The sequence below is a fragment of the Thermobia domestica genome, chromosome 6, assembly GCF_964235325.1.
Source record: "Thermobia domestica chromosome 6, izTheDome1.hap1.1, whole genome shotgun sequence".
Lineage (NCBI taxonomy): Eukaryota > Metazoa > Arthropoda > Insecta > Zygentoma > Lepismatidae > Thermobia > Thermobia domestica.
In genome coordinates, this window is record NC_137459.1 from 282,108,971 (window position 1) to 282,134,807 (window position 25,837).

General features: G+C 34.6%; 2 protein-coding genes across 4 annotated transcripts in view; one reads left to right on the forward strand and one right to left on the reverse strand.

The window, feature by feature from the left end:
- The window catches only part of LOC145688508 (uncharacterized), a 906,862-nt gene that overhangs the window by 524,563 nt on the left and 356,462 nt on the right, over positions 1–25,837 (reverse strand). The window lies entirely within an intron of this gene.
- LOC145688507 (uncharacterized) overlaps positions 22,401–25,837 on the forward strand; it is a 31,520-nt gene continuing 28,083 nt past the window's right edge. Inside the window, exon 1 of the mRNA XM_081762849.1 lies at positions 22,401–22,497. The gene's annotated coding sequence lies outside the window, so the exon portion shown is untranslated. The remainder of the gene's footprint in view (positions 22,498–25,837) is intronic.

Sequence of the window (25,837 nt, forward strand, 5' to 3'; positions counted from 1 at the left end):
ATGTACCCATAAACAGCATGTATTCAATTTATTTGCAATTTATTTTCGCTCTTTCTCTTGTAATCTCATTTGATAATACCTTAAAAAAGAAGGTAATTGAAGGAAGTGGGATTTCTCCCAGTGTAAATTGTACTTATTGTTCCCAGTCATCATGTGTGCTCTTCTATGATATTTTAAGTGATGACATAGGACCTATTTGATCCGCCCAATGACTTTCTCATCATCATATCTGACCAGCAATACCACTTATTATATTTCCTGTTACTACATATAACGTCACTCACATGACCAGTAAATATTTCATATTAGTTACGGAAATGACCTGGTGTCTTTCCAGGTGAAAGTTTGTCTGGCGTGACTAAGTGCCCATGGAAATCTTCAGTCGGAATTGTTAAATTATCATCCCATGTGTTCTTATGCAACCCCATGCAGTTCACATACAATACACCCATCTTGCCTCTAGTTATAATATTGACTTTCCATCAACTCATTATGCGTTCACTGCTGTCGAGACTTCTTCTCTGCTTACTTTGGACCCACCTTTACATCTGAGCATGTTTGAAAATCCCTTACGCTCTTTGGAGAATCCCTTGAGCACTTATTGCATATTGTTGGAATATGTTTTTTTTTTTACAGCATAGGTGAGACTTTTTGCACATAATTGTAGACCACTAGCTCCACAGTTCCTTGTGTTCGAAATAACGCGTGTTGGAATGTATTTTCGCATGATTTTGGATACTTCTGGCTCCGAATTATGCACTCCCCCATGGATTCATATGAACGTCTTTTCTTAATTTGACGCAATGAATCACGTCTTACAGTTTGTAAGTATTGTTCATTAGCACTCTCTATATTTATATTTAGTCTTTTGGCACTTCCCCCCTATTTCTCCCCTTTTAACTTTCAAGTGATGATAGTAGAGAAAAACAGCCTATGGTGATAGTGAATTCTTCTTTTGAAGTCTCTTCTACTGACTATCACTACTTCCGACATCTAGATAATTTATTGATAAGTCACTTAATGCACATATTAATGTAATAGTATGTATTTATCTAAATATGAGATAAACAGACATCTTCGGCAAGTCTGAACCTACGCATGGTGCGCTTTAGTGTGTTCTTTTCTAAATGTAGCATGCTTGTCATCAGGATTCTATATGGTCTCCTAAAATCTGTCAACCACTCTAAACTAAGTAATGGCTCCAAGAAATACAGCGACCTCGCGTAAGTTTAGATTAGGTGCCTGAGAATAACTTACAATCACGCCGCAACGACCTCATAGCCTCTAGTTATATAGGCAAATAACATTTTGCAAGTGTCACAAATATGGACATGTACCAAATTACCTCACCTTCCAGTCTGAATTATAATTAATTTGCTCATATGTGCGACAATCCAGAATACGCATAGACCTATGACACTGTAATGAAGGTTACGTTCAAATCAGCAGATTTATGTTGAAATGCTTGCGTTTAAATCCTGGAAGCTATTGGATAATATTAGAGCGTTCTGGTAATGCTTGTATGTTTTTATATGCTAAACTCTAACATGAAAGACAAATTGATAACACTTCGGATCTTGAGTTAACACTAGAAAGGTTTCCACTAACGAGATGGGCGCCAAAACAGGTTGCATGTGGATGACAAACTGGAATTGTGTGTGTGATATACATAGTTTTGGATGCCTGTGTTTCTTAAACTATACACAATCAATCGGAACATTTCAGAACATTTGTTCTATGACATATGTTTCCTAGTATTTTCTTCCTTAGCAAGAAATCCCTTGTTAGAGAAGTTCTATTGAATCCCATTCAATGAACGGACGAATTCAAAGGTAAGCTAACAATGCTGAACTGCTGTCGAACAGTCGAGCAAGTAAATTGCATTTTTTATCATAAAACGACATGATGGTTAATGGTACAAACTACTACTACTACTACTACTACTACTACTACTACTACTACTACTACTAATAATAATAATAATAATAATAATAATATGAAAGAGTCTACAAAATTCTTGATCCCAATCTCTACGTACCTCCTGGAATACAGAAAGTGATTGCCCCCTTTACCTTCAGCAATACATGTCGTATTTTAACATTATTGTCTTCCGAACGACAAATATACTGCATTCTAGAAAACCATCATCCACGTATGAGCCATTCACAAAAAGTCTAGTTTAACAATATACCAAAAAAAAAAAAAAACACAACTAGAAAAACAATACTCTAGAAACAAACACAGTGCTTTACTTTCACACATCAGTAACATGAGGTTTTATCTATGAATTTATTGATATTCCTCGAGTAACAATAAATAACATTTAGGGAAAAAAAGAAGAGAGAGATATTTCCAGAAGTTTTGCCCTGTTCGTCTGAGGAGAATGTGACAGGCAAACAACAAAATCCCATTGTAATTGGCTCGAAACTGAAATCCTTCTTGTACACTGAATGTTTGCAGTTTTTACATTACGAGATCAATATATAGGTTTTATAGGAAAGAGAATATAATGGCCTGCGGGAATCGAGTTACTGCATTCCTTGCAATGTGACATTTGAAAATTGTAAAACTATAATAAAAAATACTTTGATTTTTTTTTTAATGAAATACTAAAATCACGTAACTTGTAGTTAGTATTTAACTAGGCAATGCCATCGAAAATAAAATGGTAATACTGAAGTAGCCAAGGCAAGTAAAGCGAAGCGATTAAATTCGGCAAAGTCTTAGCTTCAATTCTCAGAAATATCTATAGTTCGTTGTATACAGCAGATAAGTAGAAATTCAATAATGAAATGTAATATATATATATATATATATATATATATGTGTGTGTGTGTGTGTGTGTGTGAGAGAGTGTGTAATTGCAACTCTCATCCCTGATTTTTTTCAACCTATTTTATTCCCTTTTATGATGAATATAAAAAAAAATACAATGAAAGATATATTTAATTATTATAATTAAAAAAAGACAAATTCAAATACCAATGTTATACCTATAACGTTAAAAAAATCTAAATACAACCATCTTATTATAATATATCTTATTATATTATATTATTAAAATGTAATTGTAAAATTATCCATTTTTCCTGTCCACCACATTATCTTCCCATCTAGAACAGAGATTACAATTAGTATAATAAGGGATCACATTTGTGATTTTTTAAAGGTAGAAAACATCATAATTGGTATTTAAACAATTCGCTTAAAATAATTAAATATGCGTGTCAGTGTTTATGTACCTAATATGCTTAATGTTTACTTATTTTAAGCGAATTGTCCAAATACCAAATTTTATGTTTTCAACCTTAAGAGATTATAAGATGTGATATTATAATAATTGTAATATCTGCTCTTTTTTCACCCTTCATTTGATTTTCCTTGAAAAATCAAGGACATTATATCGTACGAGTTCAGTCGAACTCACCGGACCGAGACAATGTTGGTACGGATATATACCTTGATCCGGTACACACGAAAAAGAAAGTATTTGACAGTTGACAAATTTTCTTTTGCCAATAACTCGGGAACAAATGAATTAATTTGAATCCTTTTGTTGTTGTTCATAGGATTGTTATAATTTGATAACTTTTCAAAATCAGTACTGCAATAGCTTAATTTATTGTTGAGTTATTAAGAAAAGAATTTTGTCAACTGAAGAATACTTTCCTTCGTGACTTACATGCTTACGTGAGTGAAACATTATGTTGTACAGACTATCGGTTTCTGAGTTGCGGGTAGTCAAATTTTGAGTCATAATATTGAAAGCAAGAACCTATACTCCGAACTTTCCAATCGAAATCAAACTTCATGTAGTGTTACAACTTCAACTAATGTAAAAGCATGCTAAATATTGTGCTGTACAGGTTTATGGATCCCGAGTTATGGACGGTCAAATTTTGCGTCATATTTTCATAAACATAAACCCATACACCAAATTTTATTAGGTCGGGATCAAACTTTGCATGACGGTAGAAATTCGCCTATTATGGAAGCTTGTGAATATAGCAGGCTTACGGTTTCTGAGCTATGAGCGGTCAAATTTATTTATTTATTTATTTATTTATTTAGAAAACAACACAACAGGCTTAATGCCTAATTATAGTGTCGTATAATACATACATATACATATATACTTTTACCCGTACAATTAATCAATGCACTTCGAGTGTCAGGTACTCGGTAATAATTTTGTTTATAAATACATATTCTGACATACTGAATATATCTAATACATCAGTTTTATGACTTAATTCATTGTAGTAGTCACACATTCTCCACAGCGGAAATTTACTGAGAATATTTGTTCGTGCCCTTTCACAGAAAAATATACCAGTATTCCCTGGTCTTGTTCTGCCTGTTGGAACGCTCAGATATATATTTCGTGAGTAGCTCTGGACAGTCAATTTTATTATTTAATACTTTATATAAAAATAGTAAATCAAAGATCTTTCGTCGATTCGTCAACGTTAGTAAATTCAAACTCCTTACTAAGTCCACGTAGGGAATCTGTTTGGGATAGAAAGCTGTTTTCTTGTACTAAGCATTTTTAGAAATTTAAATTGTATGTTTTCTATCGCTTGTAAGTAGTTATTTACATTCGGTATCCAAATAACGCACGCATATTCTAATCGTGACCTTACGTACAAATTATAAAGTTTAATGAATGTTGACTCGTTTCTAAACTCTTTACCCATTCTATAGATAAAACCGAGGTTTCTGAATGCAGTGTTAGAGATTGCATCAATGTGATGAGAGAAGGTCAATTTTGAATCAAAAATTACTCCTAAATCTTTAACTGAATTTGGTTTACACAGAGATATGCCATTAATTATATACAGATGATTGATGGGATTTTCTTTCCTTGAGAACGATAAAGACTTGCATTTAGAGATATTCAATGAGAGTTTGATTTTGGCACACCATTGCCCAACACCCTGTAAATCCTTCTCGAGTTGTGTGCAGTCATCTATTATGCTTATTTTAGAATATAATTTGAGATCATCGGCAAACAACAGAAAGTGAGAGTTTTTAACATAGGTTGAAATATCATTAATTACAAGAAGAAATAATAGCGGACCTAAATGGGATCCTTGAGGAACACCCGATAATGTGGTAAATTTCGTGGTAATATATCCCTTGTAAGAGACAGCTTGCTCTCGATTGCACAAGTAGGAAGCGAAGTCGTTTAGAAAAATTGAAAGATACCAATTTCTGTAGTAGCACGTCATGGTCAACTCTGTCGAAAGCCTTACTGAAATCCGTATAAATGACGTCCACTTGACCGCCTTTGTCTAACTCTCTTGCTATGTAATCCGTTATTATTGCTAGATTGGTTGTTGTGGATTTATTCCTTAAAAATCCGTGTTAATGTTCAGATATGACAGGCTTTACATGGTTTAAAATTATGTTGTATAATATGGTTTCAAGAACTTTTGCAAAGGGAGATAGGATGGCTACGGGTCTGAAGTTCTCTATCTCATTCCTGTTTCCAGATTTAGGAATAGGGCAGATGAGACCTTCTTTCCATTTTTTTCGTAAATATATTGGTTTTAATGGACATATTAAAGATAATGTGGAGTGGATGCTTGAATAAATCTAAACAGCCCTTCACCACATACGGTGGAATGTCATCTATACTACAAGATGTTTTGGGTTTCAGCGCTTTAATATCCTGCTCAATTTATTCTTATTATATTTCCTTTATATGAAAGGTGTCTAATATACTACATTCCGAATTATTTGTTATTAGATAATCTGTGTCGTATTCAGCGGGTACACTACTATATACCGACTGAAAATAATGCGCGAATGCCTGAGAAATTTCTTTGTTATGTTTTAACTCGTTACCATTATATGTTAGAGAATCTGACGAAAGATGCTTGGTTTTACTTTTAATAAAATACCAGAACTGCCGTGGGTCTTTTTCTACAGTAAATTCAGAGTGTGAAATAAATGCCTTGTACGCTCTCGAAATTTCTGGTTTAATTTCTTTTCGTAGTTCCAGGAACTGTTCACGATGGTATGCAATATTATTTACCCCCTCTTTTCACTTTTTACGATGGTAAGATTTCCGTTTGATTTTTTTTTTTTGATTTCACGTTGTATTAAAAAAAATTCATATCTATAAAAATAAATCTATTGAGGTCAAATTTAGCATGATGATAGACTTTGACCTGCTGTATGAACATATGAGATAATACGTTGTCCAGATTTAAAGTTTCGGAGTTAAAGAAAAAAAAAACATATACATTTTTAAGTTTACGTTACACGGTTATGCCGACTAGGCTAAAGGAGACAGTGATAATGATAAATTAATGAAATGGTGGAATGAAGAAAGTGGGACAAAACGAGAGAACCCCTAAAAAACCCACTGATGCGGTTTATGTCCACCACAAAGTTCACTTTGCGCGAGCTGGTATCGAACCAGGAACCCCATGCATCAGGGGTAAACACTCTTTCACTGAACCTTTAATCTGGTGACATTCGAAACGTTATTCACTTACAGTTACGCAAGATGTGAAGGTTTGTCTGGCTCTGCTGTCAGTTTCATTTCTATTGCTAGTAATAGATAAATGTATGAATGGGACGGCGTAAGGCGATATTTGGAAAACATACACAGAGAAAGGAAATCAATCGGAGGAGTATACATTCTACCAAAGACATACACAGTTGCAAATGTGGAGAAAATGCCAGCAAACAAATATTAAAGTGCTACAAGTGTCCAAAAAATGCAAAGAAAAATGTCCTGTAAACAAGCCGAAATAGTATATTTCTATTTAATATACCTATTCAAAACCAAGGGACAGATACAAATACTAGGTCACACAATTTATACCAATCTAGTACGTTGTCAACATGTAATTCGAGTGGAGCTGCATCACCACCGTTAATTGAATTAGGCTCACAACTAAGAAATAACTCGCAAGAACGCTTACAATCCCCAATCACACCTTTGTAGGTATTCAAACGTGCGAAGTCAAGAGTTTGACATTCGTTCTTTTATGGATAGCATGCCTTAAGGAGAAATCGTAAACGCATATTTTATCCGTAAGAAAAAAAAAAAAGTTTCCAGAATCAAAGTTTAAGGAAGGGTAAAGAAAATGTCCACTTACATATTACTGATTTCAGATTATGTAAAATTGGATTACTTTGCTTAAGAACGATAAAAATACGCCTATATACGACGTGATAAATGCAATTTAGTGAAACGTAACCACTCGTTGCCAAAAATATATATATTTTACTGTTTACACAGGGTGCTTCAAAACAGCACCGACAACGTTTGGGAAGTGATTCCTGACAGTGAGATAATACGAAAAGTGTAGACCAACCTGGGTGCACAAATGCTTCCTTTCGGAGTTATAGACTGTCGAAAACATTTAAAAAATGAACTGTAAAGGTCCATAAGTGCAAAACTATAGGATCTACCGTAGTCGGATCAAGAATTCACTTAGAAACTAATATGTGCGCTTTCCAAAATAAATGTTTCAGCATCCTAAGGTACTTCCGTAACAATTTTTTATAGAGGACATATAATATGCTACGGACATATAATTTGAAGTGCTCACCATGTACCTCTATAAAAATTGTTGCGGGAGTACCTCGGGATTCCGAAACATGGATTTTTGGATAGGGTACATACTAGTTACGAAGTAAATTCTTGACTCGACTACGGTAGGTCCCACAGCTTTGCAGTTATGGACCTTTAAAGTTCATTTTTTCATGTCTTCAGCAGCCTCTAACTCCGAAAGGAAGCATTTGTGCACTTACGTTGGTATATACTTTTCATCTTATGTTGGTGTCAAGAATCACCTCCCAAACGTTGTCGGTGTTGTTTTGAAACACCCTGCATATGTTATAGCCATTTTCTTGATCTTTGCAAAAGTTTACATCATAATCAGTCTTTTACTAGTTGTTAACCAAAACAAGCTAAGCAACCTAACCTAATTATCATAATCGGAAGTTTAGCTGAGATTTATTTTTCTAATGTGAAAAGAAAAGTATTTATATTAACAAAACATTTAGGTTAGGTTTGATTCGGATGTCTGGATGACACATTCATGTCCCTTCCTTGTAAATATCACGAAATACAACTCAACATAAGCCAAGTGAATTTCGTGTGAAGTATGCTAATAATAGTATATTGTTTCTAAAGTTTATAATTGTGTATTGATTGACGAAGTCTATTGTAACACAAAGTTGTTTAATGACTAATAAATAATGATTGTGAAGGCTAGCAACGGACCTTCGACCACAAACATCACTAATTTCGGGTTAAATTGGGTGATTGGCTGACCAGCACTACCCATAACTTCTCTCAAGATCAATTAAAATTACGTTGATTTTAGTAAAAAATTGACAGAATAGATATGAATAGATACGCATTGATAGAATAGGTATGAGGGGAAAACGTATATTGGTATACAAGCTTTTCCTTCATATTTATTCCGTCTATCAAAACATAATTTGGTACACACATTTCTTATCTCCTATAATACTTTTCGGGGTACATTTGGATTATGCGCTTTTACCCGGGGCCACTCCAGAGGGATCCAAATTTGATGAGAGGAATTTCTGCGGAAATTTTCTCGACAGTCTCCCAATTTTCCCTGTTCAAGTACGTTATGGACCCCAATACCTAACACCTCTGGAAAGATTGTTTCAAGCTGAAGAGAATGAACTATAAATCATGACTTTCTAATGAACAGCTGTTTCACTGCGAGTCTATGATTTTCTTTATACAAACAGGGTTAATGGGTCTCAGGGGCTTACTCCGTTATCCATGGCACCTATTTTTTTTATGCACGAACATATCTCTGTTATGTTTATCGAATTGACTAGGTTTGATTTGGATGTCCAGATGACAGTTTCATCATGTCCGTTCCTTGTTAGTTTGACTCGTACACATGACACGTCCATAGGCTATTTCTGTTTCTTGTATCGTATTTATGCTTGTTTTGAGAAGCATCGTAAATGATAAGTCCTGAGAAATATTTCTTAATCCTCTTAAAATGTAAATTTTATGAGAACTGTATTACTATATTCCGAAATAATCTGTAATTTTCTGCATGTCAAGAAAGATACACTTATAAATAAACAACTAAATAATAAGTTTAGATAAAAGGTATTATTTTTTCTTGTCATTTAACGAAAAAAACCCTCATATTTTCTCAAAATTCAAAGAAGAAGAAGAAGAAGAAAAGAAACGAGTTTAAACCCGAATGCTAACAAATTGATATATTTGATGAAAGAGAAAAATAAGCTGTGGTCGGCGCTTCGTAATGTACAATCGTATTATATTGCTCTTGGGAATACTTTTTGGCGGTGTATTTCTAGGCGTGATCAAGTAAATGTATCCGTTTCCTACTGTTACTCATCAGTCAGTTATTAGCGATGTCAGAACATGTTTGATTTTCTGCACTTATGCACGCTACTGTTGTCCTGTTATACACAAAAGAAACAAAATATATTACAAGTACTCAACGGAAACTCAATATTGATCGCATTTCGATACTCAATATGTTCCAGCAATAACCATCCTTCGTTTGTACATCATTTGAGAAAGAGCACAGCGTGATCAAACAAATATGACCTTGCGTTTTTTCAGTTCGGACCCCAGAAATCATTGAGACTCCTCGAGTTGTCATGATACGCAGCCCAGTAAAATCTACACGGTGTGCTTCACAGCAAATGAACATCTTACTGGTCAACTCAAAGAACTACACAGTGATCTAAGCTTGTCAAACAGCATCTGTCCTGATACAATCGAGGTTTCTTTTGGACGCCTTTAAGTTCAGATTTAAATCCATCTGACTTTCGTCTGTAAGACTATTTAAAGGGAAAAAAAATCTCGTAGAAGCTAGTGAATATTATGGAAATGCGAGGTCGTAAGGTCGTATAGTTCAATTGTTTGGAGACATTCACGGAAACATGTACTGCAGAGGAGTACACAACATGCACACTTGTTCTGAAAAGTTCTCTGGTAAAATGGGGGCCATATTTAATCTATTGTACATGCAAGAACTTTCCATGAACACACTGTTCTGAAAATTGTGATATACTTTTAATATTTAAAAATAATTTTGTAATCTAAATTACAAATGTGCCAACTGTTTCCACGCCATGGTATATATATATATATATATATATATATATATATATATATATATATATATATATATATATATATATATATATATATAGTCGAATACAGCGTTGTGTACGCTATGCAGAACTTTCAATTCCCTTCCAATTATCAGGATTCGAGTTTCGATTCCAAATTATCACCCCTGTCACTCATACACGACGCGGAATTCGACAACATGCAATAGGACTTTTATCTTTTTTAGATGTTACGAATCACCTCCCGGAGTGGGCGCACATCTTTCTGGTTCACCCTATATACCGAAGTTATACCGAAATCATCAATTTCAGATCAAACTTGGCACGGTAGTAGACATTGTTGTATGTTCGCTAGAATGTGAAATAACCCATTGTGCAGGTTTTGGGTTCCTGAGTCATTCACAATCGAATTTCTAAATCATTGAACTACAAAAAGCATAATACATACCACTCAAATAGCGATTAACATTCAGTCTTGGACAGAGAAAAAAGTACAAATCTAATGAAGAAGAAGTTTTACGACTATGTGTATTTCACTTGTTTTTCTCACCCTATTTTGTTCCTTTCTAGAGTACGTTTGTTTTATCTTGGCATACTTCCCGCCAGTGCATTTGGTTGGCCTATAAAGTATTTTCTGCTAGCACTCACGTGAACGTTTTAATCCAATAAACATCTTATCAGATTTGTCGTGTAGATGACGTAGTTTTCAGCCAGCCCATCAAACGTGGTTAATGATATTTGGCGGGTATTTGAAGTGCTTACTTGCCACATGCGAACAAGTGTGTTACGGTGATTAGTGAGTGGTGTCGCCTTTTTTTGTGTTTCCTGGCGTATTGTAACTCGCAACTTAACCGTGGCGTGGCAACCATGTGCTGCAGATAGATCCATCCTTTAGGGGAAAGCGTGCCAAGAAAAAGAAAAGTACTGTAAATCAAATATATATATATATATATATGTAAGCAAATATTGGAACACGTATCTCACCATTTTAAATGAGAAGTCCAAATACAAAATTTCATGTATCTAATCTTAAGTCATTCCGAGATATAACATTTAATTATGAAAATTGTAATGGCCATAACATTTATTTCCCGCCCGTTTTCTTTCTTTTATATCAAATATAAGTTAAAAAAAGAACTGGCAGTACATTACTTTAAATGAGGAGCCCATGTACCATATTTGATGTATCTAATGTTCAGAAATTCCAAGATATGGACATTTTAATATTATAACTTTCAGAAATTCCAACATATGGACATTTTAATATTATAACTTTCACCTCTATCCCCGCGTCCACGTCGCACTTTCAAAGAAATCTGTCCTTAATGGTCTTTTAGGTCACAAATCCTACATCGTGTCCGAAGTTCATGTTTTTAGCTTAAGCAGTTTGGTCTGTGCATTGATAAGTCAGTCAATCACTCACGCACACAGTACGAATAATCAAATAAATGTGGATAAGTAAATAGTTATTTACTAATTAATGCAAAGGGATTTGGATCTCAACTTGTTACAAATTAAAATATGTATTTAATATTCAGATGGATGGCAAAATAATAGTCATATAAGGAAAGTTACGGTCGTATAGTTTTCAATATGTAATCACATTAGCGATTATTAACATTAATGAAAGCATGCATTGAAACTCTGGCAAACGATGCAAAACTCAACTTCAAACTTACTGCAGTGTTGAGTTTTAAAAACTAGAAAAAAAAAAACTGCAAATTATAAATTACTTTACTCACACAACCTAAAGATAATGCTCATTGAGGTGAATAATATGTTATAAAATCACACTGAAATTATTTTATAATAATAATAAAAATATACCTGTATAATTATCGGAGGTTTGACCATGATCGCTAACATTTAATTAATTAAGATACAGCGGGAGATTGGAAATCCAGCTTCCACCCTTTCTAACCTAAAAGAAATTACAATTCTAAGTATTCCGATGAATTTACATCCGGATAAAATAATTTGCATGGTCAGAAACCAAATTTATGGTGCTACCCTAAATCAACCATAATTAATTAATAATAATGGAATAGCAGAGAGTGAAAACTTAATATCCACCCTTTCTGACATGAAAGTCTCAAATCAACGTATGTCGATGGTAGAGGTGCGCATGAGACAAGATTTGAGCCTGTCTCGTCTCGAAAATGTGCTGTAAAATGATACCTCGACTCTATAAATGTATATGTCTCTATTGGAAGAGGTGTGTCTCGACTCGAATTTTGTTAGGAAAATTCTGTCTCGACTCGTCTCGTGCGCATCAATAGATGGATTCTCCTTTAGACAATAATATGTTCAATCGAATACGAACTTTGTGTTTCTACCGCCAGTCAATCACAATTAACTATAATTAAAATGAAGGGAGAGAGAGTGCTAAATCTCAGCTTCCTACTTTCTCGCCTTACTAGGGGCTATTCACTAATATGTTCTAATTAATTGTGTGTACTCTTAAATGACAGAGACATTTTACTAATTGGCTCTATTTCCGTGGATATACATTAATGAAAATTATATTCATAAATGCGTTTTACTTAACTGCATATACACTTTATTAACATAAGCTATTTAAATTCAATCGAGCTAAATGTGTTTAAATTCAATCGAGCTACTCTTAAACAACAGAAGAAATTTCTAATATAAATATGTTCTACTTCACTGGAGCTACACTCTAATGATAAGGGCTTTTTATTAATGTGCTCTAATTCACTGGGGTTACTCTTAAATGAGATGCTTTAATTCACTGGGACTACATTATAAAGATAGGCGCTTTCCATAAACCTGCTCCAATTTGCTGGCACTATTATTAAATAACAGAACCTTTTACTTCACAAGGGATACAATCTAATGATAGAGGCTATTCATTAATGTGTTTTACTTCATTGGGAGGACTATTAAATGACAGGGCCATTCATGTGTGTGTTTTACACTCAAATTACAGAGGCTATTCTAAAATGGACACTAATTCACTGAAGTTACTCTTAAATGGCAGGGAGCTATTCACAAATGTCTTCTACTGCATTTCTACTCTAATGACATGAGTTATTCCTAAAAGTACTCTATTTCACTGGAGCTTGTCCTTAGTGAAAGCGAGCTATTCATAAATATGTTTTACTGTATTTCTCTGAGGATTTACTTTATAATAAAGCTCGGTTGTCACTTTACAAGAATCTTGCAACTGTCATAAAAAGAAAAAAAAAACTTGTATCGCGATCTTACTATTTACTGTTCGCACATTACAACTTTCTGAAAGCAAGAAATATATCTCCCACATACAGCACTACAATCTAGTGTACAAATAGTGAGCCTTCTCTTTAAAAACGCATATTTTGGAGCGCTTCTCCTCCCGTCCAAAATAATCCGTTGTTTCAGAAGCGGTAAAACTGTTTTCTTTTTTCTTTATGTCAGCGGGAGAGCGGATAGCGGGTAGCAAGCAAGACGACCCAGAAAGTTGCACATGGTTTGACTCCTTGCAAGACGGAAAAAAAAAAAAAACGTATGTCCCTTTCAAGACTATGTTTACATGGAGAAATATTGTAGAGTTACAAGATTTCTTTTATGACAGCTACAAGATTCATGTAAAATGACAACCCAGCTTATTATAGGTATTCGCAAATGCGCTATTCTACACTGGAGTTTCCTTTAAACCACACTGGATACAGTATAAATAAATGCGTTTTAATTCACTGGGACTACACTGTAATGACATAGAATATTCATGAATGTGCTACACACTAATGATAAGGGCTATTCATGAATTTGCTCTATTTCAACGAGGCTGCTCTTAAATAACAGGGCCGTTTGTAAAGGTGTTCTGCTTCACTAGATCTATACTCTAATGATATGGGGTATTCATTAAATTGCTCGGTATGGTCGGTATGATACTATGCTCGGTATGACCTATATATATGTTATCAAGTATCAAAAGGACCCTATTTGTGTCTACTCTGAATAATCCTCTTTGCATCTTTAGAGCATCTTGCGTATTTTAAGGAATATGTTTTCGTTCTAAGTATATATTGACAAACTGAATCCATTGTCATAATTAGATTTGATAGTGTTATGTGACAAAGAGTAGGCCTTCGATTTTCACTCCACCCTTATCTTTGTTACTTAATTGTGATTAGTTGAGAGTCAATAAAGAAACTTTCTTTTTCTTTTGACAGAACCAATCGTTATATGCAGACCGGAATGGATCGGAATAGTTAGATACAAAATTTTCATGTGAAAAAGGATGGATGATGGTTTTCACTTTATTTTTCTTCTATTCATTTTAATTAATAGATTGTGAATAATTGAGACTAGCAGCATGAATGTTGTTTTCGATTTCCCAAATTATTATATAGAGTGGACATATGCTGAGTTCATTGACATATGCTGAGCCAAGATTTTGATGTGTGAAAAGGTGGAGATTTGAGTTTTACTCCTTCTTCCTCCTCCATTTTAATTAATTAATTACGATAATATGTGGGTAACGCCAGATATTGTTTTTGATTACACAGATCATTATATCCAGAGGGGCATCCACTGTCATAATCAGATTCCATATTTTCTTGTGAAAAGTTGCGGAGGCTGAATTTTTATTCTCTCTCAGCCTTTTAGTTAATTAATTGTGATTAATTGAAGGTAGAAACACACGTTTTGTTTTGAATGATACGAATTATTATATGGGATAGGGAATTGGTCGCAATAGTAAGATTTGAGATAAAGGGTGGAAGCTGGATTTTCATTATTCCCCCTCCATTTTAAATAATTCATTTTCATAGTTGAGGTTAGCACCACAAATTTTGTTTTCGACGATACAAAGTATTACATTTTTAATTATTACATTTGTGAGGAATCCATTGGCATACTGAGCTTAGGTTGGAGATTTTCATACGAGAAAGGGTTGGAGTCTAGTGGTGGCTTTGGCTGTCCAGACGGCGCAAGATAGGTTTGTTGAACCATGGTCAACTCCTAAATGTTAGTCATTTTCCGGTTTTCTAGGTCAGACACAGTTCTTGGTATGTTTTCTAAGTATCAAATTGTATTATATTTTAAATACCCACTAAAATATTACAACACGGTTAACTAATAATATAAGCAGTATTACTACGGAATAGGCGTTTGGTATCATATATTACAAAACATGCATAAGAAAACATGAAAAGAAGATAAACACATAAAAGCAACAGTGCAAAGTCAGTAGAACAAGATTGTAAAGAAAATGCTAAAGGCCTTATTGTGTGTTTAAAACACTAATGCCTAATTTCGGATATAGGCTTTTGTGTCGCAGAATAGGTCCATCTAGTAAAGGATTAGGCTAGATTAAGATAAAGTAGAATAGATTAGGTTAGTTTAGTTTAGTTTCGGTTAGGCACAATATTACTGAACCTACTTCGCGGCTCTTAACCCTAATTGCATTTTTCCCAATGCTATATATAGGGACCGCAGTGACTCAGAGATAGAGTTCACCTCTGTCACGTGGGGTTCGGGTTCGAACCCAGCCCGTGCGAAGTGGGTTTTCTGCTGGACAAATACCGTGTGTATGTTATTTTTTAGAACTCTCTCGATCCCCCCCCCCCACTGTCTTTATTCTCACATTCCATTCATTTCTCATCATCGTTGTCTCCTTAACCCCACGCAGCATAACCTTTGGCGTTAAACTATATATATATATATATATATATAGGGTTGCCAGATTTTTTAAAGCGAAAAACCGGGTCACCAATTTCAGGCTATATATAAGATCACGATTCCTACTCATTCGGTCAGAATCAATTAATTACCTATTTTTCCAGGTTAGTAGTCACAATTTTCCAGTTCATTCTATATACGGTTAACACAAATGAATCCCCACAAAGGATCTACAAATAATGTGAAAAGATAACGTAAGAAGAGCTGCCTGGTGTCCCTTATTCCGAATTCCGATTTTTTTTTGGTGTTTAACAGGCCCTAAATATTGCGCCAATTACGACACACTCTCCCATTTATGATTGAAGAAGTACTTTTTTTCTTTGTTGTGTCATCATTTGAGTCAGAAATAATACCTTCCGTTTTTAGGTGAAACATATCAGTTCTTGCGGGTTGATTTTTTTTTTCAATCTGAAGAATGAAAATCAGGACAAATAGGCGTTCTGAAAACCTTTTTCGGAACAGTTAATTATTTCATTGAAAACCAGGACGTCTGGCAAACCTATATATATATAATCTCCTCCCCGATAAATACCACTTTTAAGAAGACACCTATGCATCTGGTGGGAAGGATTGCGTGTTACAGTGAAATTTGGAACTATGTTGAAAATAGTTCACTACTAGAAGAATCACCTTTACCGAATTAGTCTAAATGGAGCAACCAGACAAAGAGTGTTCTTGGAGAAGGCAGTAGTTCTCCAGTAGATAAGTTTTCGGAAATCATAGTGATTGGTACGGTAACTTGGACATTAGAATCAAGCGTGGCCAATGTGACTTTAACAGTTGGGATACAGTGGAGTGGAATGCAACGGGAAACTACCACTCCACTTTCCGTAGTTTGGTCTCAGCAGAAAGAGAACGCATGCATAATGGTATATCGCAGTTCAAAATATAGTTCTGGAAATAGATATCCCCTCATTCGGATCTCCGGGAGCTGGGTGTTTTCGAAAGAACTATTGGATGAGAGAGTAACAGTGTGCGGAAGTTCACTGGAGAAAGGAAATAGGGTCATTTGCCCAAGTGTCTATTTCCTCAAGTCTCTAAACTAGAGTCATTTCCTAAAGTGGTTATCTTTTTTCTTAATCTGATGATCATCAACCGAAACAGAAGGGACACCTGCTGCATTCTTAGCAAATACCAGAAAGGGGATGGATGGTTTCGCTGCAGGCTATTATGAAATATCTCCGATAGACAGGGTTGCAGTGTGTCACATAAAATTGTGTTGCTTTTAAAAATATGGTAAACTAAGCATAGTTGAAACTAGTTCAACTAAAAAAGAAGCATAAACTAAGACTTTACAATATAAAATGTGTTTTACAATAAATTAACTGAACTTTTCTTTAAAAACATATCACAACCTAAAAGTACTGACTAAATTATCTCAATGTGAAAGCGAAGCAAAAATAAGAAGTTATGTTGATTAAGTATCGAATTTCTATTGACGCCGTTATTTTATTTTTTTAGCCTAACGTCTTATGATTATGCACCGAGGCTAAAGGACACAAGCATGAGACGGATCACAATGCTGGAGTAAAGGAAGTTGGAGAAAATGGTAGGATCCGAGAAAACCAACGCACACGGTGCTCACAACAAAGCCTACTTTGCTCGGGCTGGAATTGAACCAGGAACCCCACGAACCAGAGGGTTGACGCCATTAGGACCAAGTTTTCAAATATATGCTGAATAAGTCAGTTTTATTATTATTATTATTATTATTATTATTATTATTATTATTATTATTATTATTATTATTATTATTATTATTATTATTATTATTATTATTATTGTTGTTTCGAAAGAGATGTTCAATTTTAATTTAAAGTTACGTTCTTTGGTCAAATGTTTTGTTATTATCCTACGTACTAGGCATAACTCTTACTAGTAGTTCTATCAAAATTTCCTTCAATCTTAATTAAGAAGAAAAGACAATATTAAAATAGTATCTGGTACATAGTTTGTGCTGCACTTACTAATCGTAAGATTCCGAGTTCAAATCCCGAGTCCGTACATCCTGGTTAGGCCATCCAGGCAAGCGTTGATCCAAGGTGGGGGAGGGATCGGGCGACTTGGATTAAACTTTAATTACTACTTAAATAGAATGGATTTCAGATTACTTAAATTTTGGAAAAGTGACAATCTTAATGTGTGGAGGAGGGTTAATTTATAGGCATTACGTTACATCGCTTCCAAATGTTCAGAAAATTTTTAACAGGCTACAGTATATACTTATCCAAATAAAGGGATATTTTAACCAAACCGTGAAGGAAATGTAGAGACGATTACTTCAAGCACCACACCATAACTGCATTGGACAGGAGATTTGGATGAGATCCCCGATTGTATTTTATACATTCCCAATGTTTTCCAGAGTGGGGTATTGTATTGCATAGTGTACCCCAAGAACTTTTGAAAGGGGGAGATAAGATAAAATTCCAAATATTTTATTATTTGTAAATAAAGAAGGAAAATCAAATTTACTTATTTTAGTTAAATAAACAAATAATGGGGAGAGAGAATATCGGGATTTGGTATTTGGAACCTGAATATCAGGGAGTGGAGAAAAAGTATGAAGAGTAGGCGAGAAGAACGATGAAAATCAATTTGCAATTTAAAACAGTTAAAAAAAAAAAGTATCTCAGAAATGTGAAAATATGATTTTTATCGTTCGTCCCACACACTCTTCATATTTATGTGGAGAGGGGGAGTATCAGGAAGAGAAGTGAACATGCGCTCTACAAAACACAATAGGAAGATATTATTATCATCACAGTTATTACATATCCTCTCCCATCGAATATTTCTGCCAAAGCCTATGTAGTATATAGACCTATAGTCAAATTTAACTTCTCTCAATTACGCTCAAAGGCTATAGGAGACATTGATGAATGAAAGAATGAAAGAAACATGCCATAATTAGAATTTATATATAAAAAATATGGTACATTTGAAAATAATAGGGTATTATGCGAAAATTTCTATAAACTTATTTAGCAAATAGTCCGAAGAGAAAACGTTATTTAGGCAAAATTCAGTTTTTTTATAAACTATAAAAGTATCTATAGTACATAAAAGACACATAAATTAACCAATCTCTGGTAAGGTGCACTGCTGGGACATAAGCGATACAGTTGAGTTGGATCAGACCCACTGCTGCTTCAAATGGAAAATGTTGAAACGACGAGTTTTAAGCAGAGCGTTTCTATTTTAGTAATTTAGGTTTCATGTAATAAACTCTCCTTCTTTCAGAACAGGAAAGTTACCTATTACTCTGAAAAATTAAAAAGAAAGAAGGAACTTCGAAAGATTCATAAAAGTAACGTATAATTCGAGGGTAGTTCAACACTAATATAACGCCAACATGTCTGAATAAAACGCCGACATGTACAATCTCGAAGATTACTAACATAATAGTTGGATTAAGTACATGAGAGTATTACACTTGCAATACACAAGCTTCAGAAAAAGAAAAAAGTTTGGTGCTGGTGCTCCAAACAAGTAATTGAGTATATTCTTCATTTACTCCTCCGATCTACAATCAATTGCTGGAATATCTTGCTCTAGTGAAGTTTTCTCCTGATGGTACACCTTCAATACGTGTCGTCTGCTCGAACTTGCTCTTATAGGTAAAAACTGAGAAATGGGTGACTGGTGTGAAATAAATCTTCTGTATAAGAAATATAGATACAAAGCCAGTGCGTTTTCATCATACGATGCACAAAAGTGTAATTGGAAATGTTATTTCGGATTCGAAGTACATTTGTTGAATATACTCACAACTTATTGCAATTAACTATTTCCCAAGTAATTTCTAACAAGTCTTGTTCTCTTTCTGGAACAGAGACAAAGTCGTGTCACTTCCTGAAAATTAATGTGAAAACAGTTGAGTTGAGTTGATTTTGAGTTTAACGTCCCGTTCAGCAGCGAGGCTATATGAGACGTGGACCTACTGATTAACGTGGAATCCGAACCACATGAGCTCCCGCCGGGAATCGAACCCGGGTCTCCCACGCAAAGGCGCGCACGCTAACCGCTTAGCCACGGAGGAGCTCCCAATGTGAAAACAGTATTACATCACCCATACTTCCTCCTGTAATTTCATGTATTTATACATGTTGACTGGTTGATGAAATCTGCCTTCTTTATGAAAGAGTTTTAAAAAATCAGAAAACTACTCTTGAAAGAAACAGACACAAGCCTACTCTATCATTTGTAACTTCATATCTACCTAACCTACAAAAATGTATTATATATCAAACGAAATGAAATTTTACTTCGAAAATATTTTGTTATAACTTTCAAGACCGTAGAATTGAACGTAAAGTAAGAAATCAAGGAAAGCATCATTCTTCTATAGACAAAGGCGGCCAAATTAGGTATGGCAGCCATATTTGCTGAAGCTTAAAGCGCACTTCCAGGATATGCCTATACTTGATGGAAAGAAGCTGCCCTGCAAGTTTAATTAAGTTACTTTTTTTTTTTAGTTCAGACTCCTACATACTGGACTAAAAAGTTTGCACTTAATTAAACTTCTCAAATATATATCAACACACAGACCAAACTGCTCAAACTATAAACTTGAAATTTGGACAATATGTAAGATTTATGACATAGGGTACTACTAAAAAAGAATTTTTGGAAATTCGACGGGGAAGGGGGAGAAATAGGAATGGAAATTAACTTAATAAGATGGCCATATCTCCGAATTCCTTAAAGTGACAGATTTGAAATTTGGTATTGAGATTTCTCATTTAAAATAATGTGATACTTTTTTTTCAGCGTTTTCTGACATTTTACTAAAAGGGTAAGAAAAGAAATGGAAAGTGGAAAAGAAGTGGGGGTTTGCAATTATTATATATCGATATTTCGAATCTCTGAAGGTTAGAAACATCTGATATTTTAATAAAAAGAGGAAGAAAAATGGTGGGGAAAAGGTAGGGAATGCAATTATTATGATAAGATGTCACTATACGTATTTTTTACATCTGGCCTAGAAGAAAAGAAAAAGGTGAGGATCACAATTACAATAAGATGTTCATATTTTTGGATCCCTGAAGATTAGAGGCATGAAACTTGGTATTTGAACTGAAATTCGGTACTCTATAGGTTCATGGGATGTAAACCCGTGGGCCGGCCGAACGCAGGTTTGGGGGCAAAGTCGCCTGGTACTTGAAATTATCAGTGTATTTCGGCATTCAGGATGGTTAGAGAAATGAAAGTTCGTATTTGAACTGAAATTCGGTGTGCTTGTACGTTTATGAGCTGCGAGACAGTAGGCTGAACATATGCAAGAGTCTGAGGGCGAAACACCTAGCTAGTCGAAGTATTACTATTATTAGGATCACGTAGTGGTACTTATAAGATTACAATGTTAGTACATACGTCCATTACTCCACACGATAACTTTTGAACGAATGCGAATTTTTAAATTCTGTTTTTTGCCATAGATAGATAGAGTGATTATCTCGAGGGAGTTCGTTGATGGAGGTGATTTGCCTACCGGAAGTAGTAGAAATGAGCCATTTCCGGTTTCCACATTTATCAGAGGAAAAACGGAAATAGACAGAGATAAACGGTTTTCGGAAATCAATTACAAATTTCAAGGACAACTTTCATCTTCATCCTTAACACCCTAGTGAAATCGCAAGTTGTAGAAATAAGACACATCTTCTTTTATCGTTGATCACTATATAGCAAAAACAGTAATATATAGCGAAAACCTGTTTTCGTAATCGATTAAACGTTTCAAGGACAACATTCATCTTCATCCTTAACATTCTAGAATAACCGGAAGTAGAAGTTACTCTCTTCCGGTTATAATGCTGATGACTGTAAATTAAAAATGGTAATAGATAGCAAGAAGCAATTTTCTTTAATCAATTAAGTGTCCCAGGAATAGCCTATATTCCATTTCAACACTAATCTTTCTACTCAAACCGGAATTGAAAGAACCATACTACAACTTCCAAATTCAATATTAAATGATAAAATATTACGTAATCCTCTTTACGGATTATAATAATACATTCATATCTAGGGATCCCGAAAGTTAGAAACATGAAACTTGATGTTTGAACTGAAAATCGGTATGCTTGCAGGTGTATGAGATGTGAGGCCGTAGGCTGAGGAAACACGGCGGTTTCTGGGCGAAGTCCCCAGACAACCGAAGGCTAGTTATTAAATACATATTTTATCGTATTCTGATTATACATACAGTAGCAGAAGTTTCTGTTTTCCTTACAGGAAGATAAAGTGTAATAAATACAATACCGCACTCTAAAAAATGGTATAGCTGAATTGACAATAAAAGCATTGTTGATGAGTATTGCTAATTGGTAAATTAATATTGACTATAGTATAGTTGATGTATAAATACTGATTTGTTATTTATACAACACCAATTTTTTTAGTATGGCTGTGGTAAGAAAAAAATATTGCTAATATTAGTATGGTTAATAATATCATGCATATTGTTTATATAACCAGATTATTTAGTATTGCTAAAATAGCGATAGCATTATGGTTAGAATGGCTATTACAATATAAAACTCTTGTTATGGCAACAATGCGAAATCCCGCCTTATACGAGTTGTCATGTAGCAGCCATAATGATGGATTGTATAGTGGAAAGTTTAAATTATCAAACTATTCTTAAAAACTGGGGTTTAGAAACCCTAATAATGAAATTTCAAGGTAAGTGGATAGTCAGTAAGTTTCAATATGTAAATTGAAGATATGTATTTCTAAATGTTTATTTGAATTGTATTGCGCACAAGCAACAAAATTCCCTTGTACGAAATAGTGTATTATTAAGCATTTATGACGCTTCCAAAATATTATTTTTATTATCACCAAATCAAAATACTTTAAAATAGAGACACGATGTGTTCACGCAATTGAGGGTAAGTTTGGAGTTTCTAGCCCGTTTTTACTCGGAATAACGATATTAGAACCTGTTTCAGTCAGTGTTCTAGTCTAACTAAAGTCTTACCAGGTAACCTAAACTAACCTAACCTAACAATTTTTAAGGTTTTAACTGCATTTTCGTAGGTTGGAAACTGGAGGGGCAAATCTAAACGTAAGCCCGAAAATGTACAGATGAAATTATATAAGGTATAATAATGATTTAAGACTTCTTGTAAGATGTTTGTGTGAAAAGTTGAGAGAAAGGTTATTATTAATGTGAGAGTTCGTACTATTTGGAAGAGGCTGAAGCTTTTGCAGAACGATTCGATGCTTGAGGATCATAGTGATCCTATGTTGATATTTCTACGTTGAGTTTTACTTAATTGGGCATTTATTCCGTAGTTGGACGTCCGATACTTTTCTACCAAAATTGCGTAAAAGCTATTAAAATGTATAATTTTTCAATTTCGCGAGTTGGGAGAAAGTGTAGGTTAGGTTAGGTTACGTTAGGATCTATAATAGAAGTACCCTTCGACGGGAGCTTCACGAAATTCAACACTGTCAGTTCACAGTCAGCGATTCGGTATATTACCCGCAATATTGATATTATGAATGCTCTTTACTTTCCCACAATGCAACTATTCGGTTACCTTGCGCGAGGTAGTTCTCTTCGCTCGCTTAGTAGTCCCATGTTTATAACCAATTATATATAACAAATAGAGAGAGTGTTGTTGTATTATCTTTATATATTATCAAGCACACAAACGATCAAATTATACGTATCTTCCGTGCAAGTTTCAAAATTTTGCTGAAAACGGACGTCCAACTTTGGAATTTAACCCCTTAATTGTTATACTTTGTGCCCTTATTAATTTCTACAAACAGTACAGATGGGATCAAGAATTTTAATAATAATTCACCCTTAATTTTTGCTAATTAATGCTGAACAAGCGACGGCGAGTGAAAGTATGGTTAGATAGGCTAGTTTAGGTATGTGTAGCAAAAAGAAAACACGATAGGTTACGATTTAATGCTTTTTAAGTGTGCTTCTGTCGCTTTCAAATTATTACAGAAGGCCTTTCTCTTTGTGTTACACTAAGTGACACCACCTTTGCACTTTTAATTTAATTCATGATGGTGATGTCAAACTTCAAAGCACATAAATAATAGGTTTTGCAGAAACCATTTTCTTTTTAAATCCGATATTTTGTTTGAACCAGTTCATTTTTTTAAATATATTTAGGTTAAATTAAAGTGGAGTAAACAAAGTCCCTATTTAAAACTAAGTAAAGGTGGGGCGCTGATTGGATTGAGTGCTCGGTTTTGACCTCAAGAAGTGATCTAACCCGATCAGACTCGGTCAGAGGTCAACTAATTCCTCAAATGATGTACCAGTAGTTCACAAATTATTTACCAGTCAGCCCATTCAGCAGTACTGAAGCTTGACCTAAGTTTAACCATTCAGTACCTTCGTACAAGGGACCATGATCTAATGAAACTAATATATAAGCTTAGTTGATCTCACAGTTTACTGAAATTAGTCAAGTATTCATAATGATTTTGTATGTGATTGTTCCCACGAAATGGAGCTTATTTAGTTTTGGGGTTAACTGGTGTATCACCGGAACAGTTTTAGAAAATTTGCCGGGTCAGTTGTAATTTTTTTTTCTTTTTTCTTTGTTTGTTTATGAGCAAGAATGAGTGAAAGTCATGTATGGGGAATAGTAAAAATGAAGAAATTGGTTATTTTTGATGTTGTAAGCGACACTGTATGTGGAGGTGGATGGACCATTTCGCGGAGAGATATAGTTGTTATGATGTAGTGGCGCGAAGAGGAGTATGAAAATAGCTCGTGTATGTCAAGGCTGTCACATGTCGTGTGTTACGTACATAGAACTGTTCAAAAATAACGAGCGACAGTTGTTGAAATTTTGTGAAAGACCAGTATACTGAAAAGGTTAACGGTGTGTGGAAAATGTGGAAATGAATTGAAAATACAGAAAGGAAAGGGAGCGTATTATTTTACAGCGTCAGGGAAGAAGGAAAGCCATTTAGAGGGCTACTTAGCTGAGTACTTGTTTAAGGAAAGAAAACCCCAAGAAACTGTTGTTCACGATTTTGAAGGTGTGACTTCTGTTTTTGCAAGTAAAGCATTATTTGTATGGCAATTGCTGTTGAAATGTATATGATTGCGGAAACCAGATGTTTTCAGTACCCTCGCTTACGCGTGTACACATCGTCCTTCGCTCACACTACCGCGCTGGTCCGCTAGCTCCGACCTACCTTGGCTCGGTTAGATATCATTCGTGCACTTAGTGGCCACCTAGCACAAGTTGGTTTGTGTTTTTTGCACTGTAGTTTTTTATGCCCTTATCCTAATGTGAGGTAATCTAATGTAAGTTAATGTAGTCCAACGAAATATAACCGTATACAGTACATTTTGGTACTTTTTTTCGATTTTAATACTGGTCCGGCGATGCGGCAGTAATGCCTTAGCTTTGTAATAAGCGAGAAGAAAATATAAACGTCATAGAAATTACAGGGTTCTAGAACACATGTCCCACTTCCCATTTAGCTGTAATAAAAACAGAAAACAACGTATCCTGCGGTCTTCTAACCCGCTTTCACTTGCTGACGCTCGCTAGCAATATTCTGTGAAATAAAATTTAAATTTTGGTACAGAAAGGAACCAACCTTGCTAATCTATATGGGGAACCTGTGTTCTAGAACTTCTCCTTAGCAATTATCTGGTTCACACGTTGCATTAGAGCGTACGTTAAGTTAGGATAAAAGCCGGAAGTTTCAAACTTTTCATCGTGCCATTAACTGACAAAACAATGGAACTGGCGGTTGACGTGTAAAGTTGAAACTTGGCATACATATAGCCTTCAGAGAAAAATATACAGGATTTTTTTTTTCTTTTTAGTAGGTGAAAAGGAAGAATGAGTAAAAATCCCATCTTATTTCGGTGTACTTTAAAAAAAAAAAGTCTTAGGAAATTGTATTTGAGTAAAAACTTTACATTCGGTATTCATGAAGGGTTTTCATAAAATTAACTAAGTAAATCACCAAAACTATACATTTCCTAGTTCAGTGAGGTTGTTTGGGAAAGTGAAAAATCTTCTTT